The sequence below is a fragment of the Jaculus jaculus genome, chromosome 1 (genome assembly GCF_020740685.1).
Source record: "Jaculus jaculus isolate mJacJac1 chromosome 1, mJacJac1.mat.Y.cur, whole genome shotgun sequence".
Lineage (NCBI taxonomy): Eukaryota > Metazoa > Chordata > Mammalia > Rodentia > Dipodidae > Jaculus > Jaculus jaculus.
Window position 1 is genome coordinate 278,195,378 of NC_059102.1, and position 8,211 is coordinate 278,203,588.

Below are 8,211 nucleotides of genomic sequence, written 5' to 3' on the forward strand. Positions count from 1 at the left end.
GCATTCTACCAGTGAGCTATTTCCACAGTGTTGGAATTCATTTTTTCTGTAGCCCAGGCTGGCTTCAAACTCATGTCAGTCTTTCTGCTTTAGCCTCCCAAGTGTAGGATTACAAGTGTGAGCCACCACGCCAGTCCTTAACTTGCCTTCAACTAGGCCAAATTTATTCTTCCAATTATTCACTCAACTCTTTCATATCATACACACATTTTATTTTTTAAAAAATTATTTAATTTTTATTTATTTATTTGAAAGAGAGAAAGAAAGGCAGATAGAGAGAGAATGGGGTTGCCAGGGCCTCCAGACACTGCACATGAACTCCAGAAGCATGCGCCACCTGTTCATCTGGCTTATGTGGGTCCTGGAGAACCGAACTTGTCATACACACATTTTAAATACCCTTAAAGGAATTCACCTAAAGAGGGGCATCCAAAGGTGACTAAGATTTCTCATTTGCTCCTAAGTTCCAGTCTGGCAGTTGGATATGTTAACAAGCCACAAAATAAAACAAAAGCCAGGAAATATCAAAGCTCTGTAAGTTCTGATTTGCTCATTTCTACTTCACTTTGTTGCACAATGATTTAGAGTGGCTCTAGTGTTGTATGGATGTGGCAGAAAGAAAGCAAGGTGTGGAAAAATCAGAGGAGCATGGCAGTGGGAAGACAAGATGGTCAGTGCTAATGTAGCATGGAGCATTTGCCAATGGGCAGCCAGCATGGGGGAGTCTGAACTTTTCAGCTACCAAGGAAAGTATTCAGGCTGAGACAAACCCACTGGGTCTGTACAAATAAAGGTTCTGGGGATCGAGGTCTGAAAACAACTTCTTCTGGGGTCTTCATGAAAGACACTGTTATGATTCCATAAACACTGTTACCGACCATGTCCCTTCAAAAAACACTGAGTCGTGTTCCATGGTATTGCTATTTACAATGCCTAGTATTTGGTAGAAACAATATTGATCGTCACATACAAAAGATAAAGTTGTAATTTGGCTCACATAATATACAAAAATTACCTTAAGATGATAGGTTGATGGTAAGTGTGAGCAATAACATTAGAAAACTTAAGAGGAACTATAGGTGTAAATCCTTGTGATCTTGGATTTGACATGGATTCTGAGACATAGCACCAATAAAAAAACAATAATAATAAAAGATAAATAGAAAAAAAAGATAAATTGGACTTCATCATCATTAAAAACTTTTGTACTTCAAAGGATACTCTTGGAAAAGTATAAAAGATACCCCACAGTGTTTGACACCCAGCACATATGCACACCACAGAATGGGAGAGAAAAGTCTGCAAATCATAAATCTGATAAGGGACTTTTTTTTGAGGTAGGTTCTCACTCTAGTCCAGACTGACCTGGAATTCCCTATGAAGTCTCAGGGCGGCCTCGAACTCATGGCAATCCTCCTACCTCTGCCTCCCGAGTGCTGGTATTAAAGGCGTGTGCCACCAAACCCAGCTTAAGGGACTTCTTTACAGAGTATATCAAGAACTTACAGTTCAATAAGAGAAAACGAATTACTCAGTTTAAACAATGAACAAATAATTTGAATGAACATTTCTGTAAGACAGCAGCAACAAAAATATAAGTGGTTTATGAGTACATGAAAAAAAGGCTTGTCATTCTTAGTCATCAGAGAAATGCAGATCAAACCCACGATGAGATGCTGTCATCAAAAAGTCAGATAATAAGCATTGGGCAGGATGTGGAAAAATCACAATGCTCCAGTACCATTGGTGTTTGTACACTTGCTGTAGACAACATCCTGGTGATTCTTCAGAAACTTAAACTTCAAAATATGCAGAAACTGGGGGCTGAGGAGGTGATTCAGTAGATAAAGTACATGCTGTACAAGTGTGAGGCCTTTTGTTTGGATCGCAGAACTCGCATCAAGCTGGACACAAAGCACCAGTGTCTGCAATCCCAGCATGCCTATGACAAGACGAGAACATTCCTAGAAGCTTCTAGGTCAGCTAGCCTGGTGAACGCAGCTGTGAACAAGAGACCATCAAAGCTACCCATCACAGTAATAAAAGAAGTCACTCACAAAAGACCACATGTTATATGATTCAACTTACATGAAATGTCAAGAACAAAGAACATACAGAGGCATAAAGTAGATTAGTGATTTCTTAGTTGTGGGGGCCTGGAGAAGATGGTGAGGGGTGCTAGTATGTTGAGGGCAGGAGACTAAAGCATGCAGAACTAATAACATTTTTCTAAAAAGTTGAGTTTGGTGATAGTCACACACAACTCTAAATTTTCTAAATACCACTGAGTTTTCAATTTAGTGAAATGTTTTTAGCTCAATAAAGGTGTTACAATAAAGTAATCTTAAAATAGTTAATAAACATTGGAGTCAAGCCATGGTCCTTTGATGGTCTGGCTTAGTCCCAGGCAAAATTGAGAATATCTGGAAATGGATAGGATGTATATCTTTTTGGGAATCATGCATCAATATCATTTTTCATAAAAGGACTTTGATAAGAATGAGGTAGCAGAGAGTTCAAGGTTATATTTGCTGGCAAGATCCTACAATGTAATTATATGATAATTAAGGTTGAATTCATGTACTTTGGAAAGTGGAAATAATATTCTTTCATGGGACATGAATGAAGGTTTAAATATATTTTGATCAAAGTATTTTGGAATCTTTTGATTTAAACATTACTCAGTATTGAAGGTGGATATAAAAATGGTCTCACTGGCCTTAACCAACAGTCAAAATCATTACTCACAATGCAGAGCAAACTTCAACAAATGGATGGTGTCCCCAAGTACAACAGTAAACTGAAATACTACATTGAAAAAAATTGGCATATCTTGTTTGGTTTTCTTAAAGCTCTTACTTAAATAAAGACTATAACAATTTAAAATTTTAAAGGCAAATACCTGATCAGCAAGTTCTGACATAAGGTTGATTGGCAAATGTTCAATGGCATCATCAATGATTCCTAGTTTGTTGTGCTATGGGGACTGCACATGCTTGCATTCCCTCTATCAAAAATAAGTGCGTGAGGGGTGCTGGGGAGGTGGCTCCATGGTTAAAAGCACTGCTGAGCAAGCCTGGCAACCAGAGCTCAAATCCCTAGAGCCCATGTAAAGACAGATGTAGTAGTGCATGTGTCAGTAATACCTGTGTGCTTATGGGCCAAGAGAGTACAGGAAGCTTACAGGCCAGCTACACAAGTATGCAGTGGTGAACAAGATTCTGTTTCCAGGGTGTAAGATAAGGGCTGATACCCTAAAGTTGCTCTCTAATACACACACACACACACACACACACACACACACACCCAGATGCTGTGCAAGTAGCTCAGTGGTACAGAACTTGTCTAGCATATGTGAGGTCCTGAGATAGAGCCAAATTCCAAGTTGGGGAGGGAATAACTGCAACTTTATTTCATAGAAGGAACAGCCCAAAATGGTCTTGCCTTAGGTCCTACAACCAATAGCTAGCTAACTGTTTTTGAATCATCCTTCTGGAAGGAGGGCAAAGGGACAGCATAGCATCTAGGTGCTGTTTGTGCTCTTCCAAAAAGCTGGTGTTTGCTGGCTATGTGCATTTCTATAATCCCAACCTTGGGAGGCAGAGGCCGGAGGCTTGCTAATTTAAGGCCAGCATGCAAAAGGTCCTGTGTTTGATCCTCATCACCACCACCACCACCAAAAAAGTTCTTAAAATGAGGAATAGTTCCAAAGTGGTTTGTGTAAAATGTGATGCAGAGTGTATGGTCATAGCAAAGGTGCTGAACTGTACCTCAGTATGTGGACCTACCACTACTGTCCACAGTGGCCAGCTGCTCAATTTCCCTAGCCTGGTTTTCTTCATCTGTCAAATGACTTGGCTAGATGACTTAAGAAATGGTGTTTCAGGCATTTTTTTAGCTTTAACATTTTGTGTCTTAACTCAGGCTATTCATCAGATATAGAGAAAAGTCAGAATTTTCCACTAGCCTTTTGTTGTACCTATCTGTCTGTCTATCTATCTATCTAATCTATCAATCATCATCATCATTTTTCTCAAGCAAAGTATTTGTGTGTGTATATCTTTGATGACCTGGAACTTACTTTGTCACTCAGGCTGATCTGGTAACAATCCTCCTACCCCAGCCTCCTGAGTGTTGCAGTTAAAAATGTGCACCACCACATCAGTTGAAGTGGATTTTTTTTTTTTTTTTTTTTTTTGAGTTTGAGGTCGGGTCTCACTCTAGCTCAGGCTGACCTGGAATTCACTATGTAATCTCAGGCTGGCCTGGACTTCACTGTGATCCTCCTACCTTTGCCTCCCAAGTGCTGGGATTAAAGGCATGTGCCACCACACCCAGCTTCAGCAGGGAATTTTAAATTAATATGTTGACCATAAATAAATCCACAGAATTACAAAGATTTGTATGTATGTGTGTTTCTTTTGTGTACCCAATTCATAATATGTATTAGTTTACCTCATTCTCTAACTGTGGCAAACAGAGTTGTCATCCATCAATGTTGTACACTGTATTTATTTATTTATTATGAGAGAGAGAGAATGAATGGACACACCAGGGTCTCTAGCCACTGCAAAGGAACTTCAGATGCATGTGCCACTATTTGCATCTGGCTTACATGGGTACTGGGGAATCAAACCTGGGTCCTTAGATTTCATAGGCAAGCTCCTTAACTGCTAAGCCATCTCTCCAGCCTACATTATTATTATTATTATTTTTTGAGATAGGGTCTCACTCTGGCCCAGGCTGACCTGTAATTTACAATGTAGTCTCAGGGTGGCCTCAAACTCACAGCAATCCTCCTACCTCTGCCTCCCAAGTGCTGGGATTAAAGACATGTGTCACCATACCTGGCTTCAATGTAGTGCACTTTAAAAAAGATGGAATGCTTCACAAATATGCATGTCATCCTTGTGCAGGGACCATGCTAATTTGTCTATATTGTTCTGATCTTATGTGCTGCTGAAGCAAATACAACTTTTTTTTTTTTTCTTATTCGAAGAAATGACCTTTACTTGGGATGGGTATTACAAAGAATTTGATGTCTTTTGGGTTTTGTAGCTTTTGTAGAAAGTTTAGTTTCAACACCTGCCTATATCCCCTAGGCTTACAGGTCTGAAGTAGGGAAAGGAACCCACCTGGCTGAGAAGGGCCCTGTGAGATTTAAGGTTTTCCCCCAGAGTTCATACCACGAACACTGTGCAAAGCAAATGCAAGGTGTTGCTGGTGGAAAACAACAACTCATTCTTCTTTTGGTCCTCTAACCCAGGCTTGCCTCATACAAGGTTCTCTTGCAAGCCACAAATATTGATTCAGCATCTATTATCTGTTAGATACTAAAACCACAACAGCGACAAGACTGACAAGGTGTTTCTTCTTGGAGTTTAGGAGATGTGGACAAAAAAATTAACAAAAATTAATAATAATGATCGGTCATAGTAAGAGCTAATAAGGAAGTAAGTGCGTGTCCAGATGAACACAGTGATAGAGAGTAACAAGTATGGAATGGGAATGTCCTAATTAGTACAGGAAAGGCCTTAGTAAGGAGATATTGAGGGCTGGAGAGATGGCTTAGCAGTTAAGGCATATACCTGAGAAGCCTAAGGACCCAGGTTCAATCCTCTAGGTCCCATGTAAGCCAGATGCACATGGCGGCACAGACATCTGGGGTTCGTTTTCAGGGGCTAGAGGCCCTGGTGTGCCCATTCTCTCTTTCTCTGTCTCTAATAAATAAATAAAAATAAAATCTTCAAATAAAAAAAGGAGATATTGAGTCTGAGCCTTGAAGGCAAGAGGAAGCTAGTCTGGATGAGCATCCAGAACAACAAAGCCAACCAGAATCTCTGCGTAAAGAGAGTATGGAATCTTCCAGAGCTCCCAGAAAAATGTGGGTGCAAAGGAGGCAGATGGAGGCATTCAGGGGCTGAAAGATATACCCTGGACCACCTTTTCCCAGGACTAGACAGCACAGTCAGGAATTGGATCTCACCAGTTCCTGGCCAGGGGGCGAGAGTCCCTGCAGGTTTCTCTTAGGCGAGGCACGGTCTGGTCACAGGCTGCAGGAAGACTGGCTGGTGTAAGGGAGGTGAGCTGGAGGTGGAGGAGGAGAGGAGGGGCCTTTGAACCTAATCTCAAGGAATGAGATGACTCAATTTCATTTTTCCACTCAAATGGCAACCTGTTGTACCCTCCATTTCATATGCAATTTGATGTAATTCTGGGCTTCATTTTACTCCTGTTGTACACCCATGATAATGAAATAGTTTCCAGTGCTACAGTTTCATGGTATATTTTAGAGCATGGTGGCTTTTTTTTTTTTTGTTTGTTTGCTTGGTGTATGTGTGTGTACAAGTGCATGCACAAGCGTGTGCGTGTTGCGTGCACATGTATGTGTAGATGTGTGCCCATGTGCCCTTGTGCTTGTGTATGGAGGCTAGAGGAGAATGTTGGGTGTCCTTCTTCTATAGCTCATCCGCATTCTTCCTTAAGATGGAGTCTCTCTGAACAAGCAGCTGTAGTTTTCAGGAGCCCTAGTGATTCTCTGGTCTCTGCTCCCCACAGGGCTGGGGCTGCAGATGTGCCTGGCTATGCCCAGCTGTTTACATAGGTTCAAGGGAATCGAGCTCAGGCAGTCTCAGGCCCTCATGCTTGCAGTAAATATGCCTACGTGCAGAGCCATCTCCCCACCCTGTCTTTTTTTTTTTTTTTTTTTTTTTGAGTTAGGGTCTTACTCTAGCCCAGGTTGACCTGGAATTCACTATGTTGTCTCAGACTTGCCTAGAACTCTGTTTTTTGTTTTTGTTTGTTTGTTTTGTTTTATTTTTTAATTTATTTATTTTGAGAGAGAGAATGGCTTGCCAGGGCCTCAGACATGTGCACCACCTTGTGTGCAAGTGTGACATTGTGTGCTTGTGTCACTATGCATCTGGCTATGTGGGACCTGGAGATTTGAACATGAGTTCTTAGGCCTTAACTGCTAAGTCATCTCTCCAGCCCTTGAACTCTGTTTTTGTTTTAATATTTTATTTTTATTTATTTGAGAGAAAGGGATATCAAGTAGAAAACAGAATGTGCACACCAGGGCCTTTAGCCACTACTAATGAACTCCAGATGCATGTGCCACCTTGTGCATCTGGTTTACATGGGTTCTGGGGAATTGGACCTGGATCCTTAGGCTTTGCAGGCAAGCACCTTAGCCTCTAAGCCATCTCTCCAGCCCTTTGTTTTTAAGGAATGTCTTGAGTACTCGCTTATCAGTGCTTTCCAAACTGTGAAACATTAATGTGCTGGGATGCCCTTCCATGTGGCCCAGCTGGGCACTGGGTTTCAGAACTCTCTATGTGACTATGCTATGCAGCAAATCTGGGAATTGCTATTTCATAAGATAGACACTTGTCTTGATGACCTTCCATAGTTTGGCACATTCCAGTCTCCTCCAAATTCTAATTATTTTGATCAGAATTGCATTGCATTTTAAATCTGTGATTAATTTTGGGAGAATCAATATCTTTACAATGTTGAATCTTCTTGTCCAAGCATCAGATGCAAGACTGTAGATCCATCTACTACTTTTTATTCAAACCCCAAACCAAATTTATTAATTTATCTAATTAAAATTAGAAAATGACCCCCTACTTTATTCCATCCCTATCAGCTCCCACAATGACCCTTGTCTCTGCCCAGCAAGGAAACTCTTCTCTTGTGGCCTTTATGTAATATGATGGGACTATAGCTGAGTATTCCTGAAAACAGTATGCTTATGATGAATAGTCTTTTTTTTAATGATATATTGACGTTTTTCTTTAACTTTACATCAAAGGATAAAAAGTCTTTATATATTAATGGGGTACCAAGTGATATTTAAAAAAATATTTTATTTTTATTATTTATTTGACAGTGATAAAGAGGCAGGGGGGGAGAGAGAGAGAGAGAGAGAGAGAGAGAGAGAGAGAGAGAGAGAGAGAGAATGGGCCTCTAGCCACTGCAGACAAACTCCAGACACATGTGCCACCTTGTGCATCTGGCTTATGTGGGTCCAGGGGAATTGAACCTGTGTCCTTTGGCTTTGCAGGCAAGCTTCTTAACCATTAAGCCATCTCTCCAGCCTCCAAGTGATATTTTGATACACATATACATATAGAATAATTGTTTTGAGATAAGATCTCATGTAGTTCAGACCGGCTTCAAACTAGCTATGTAGCTGAGATGACCTTA

The 8,211-nt window shown here is 40.7% G+C and overlaps 1 non-coding gene across 1 annotated transcript; it reads right to left on the reverse strand.

Annotated features, from left to right (window-relative positions):
* Positions 1-4,871: 4,871 nt before the first annotated feature.
* On the reverse strand, positions 4,872-4,975 carry LOC123458305. The gene has a single exon (XR_006635592.1). It is a non-coding gene; the product is annotated as a U6 spliceosomal RNA (small nuclear RNA).
* Between the last annotated feature and the right edge of the window lie 3,236 nt (positions 4,976-8,211).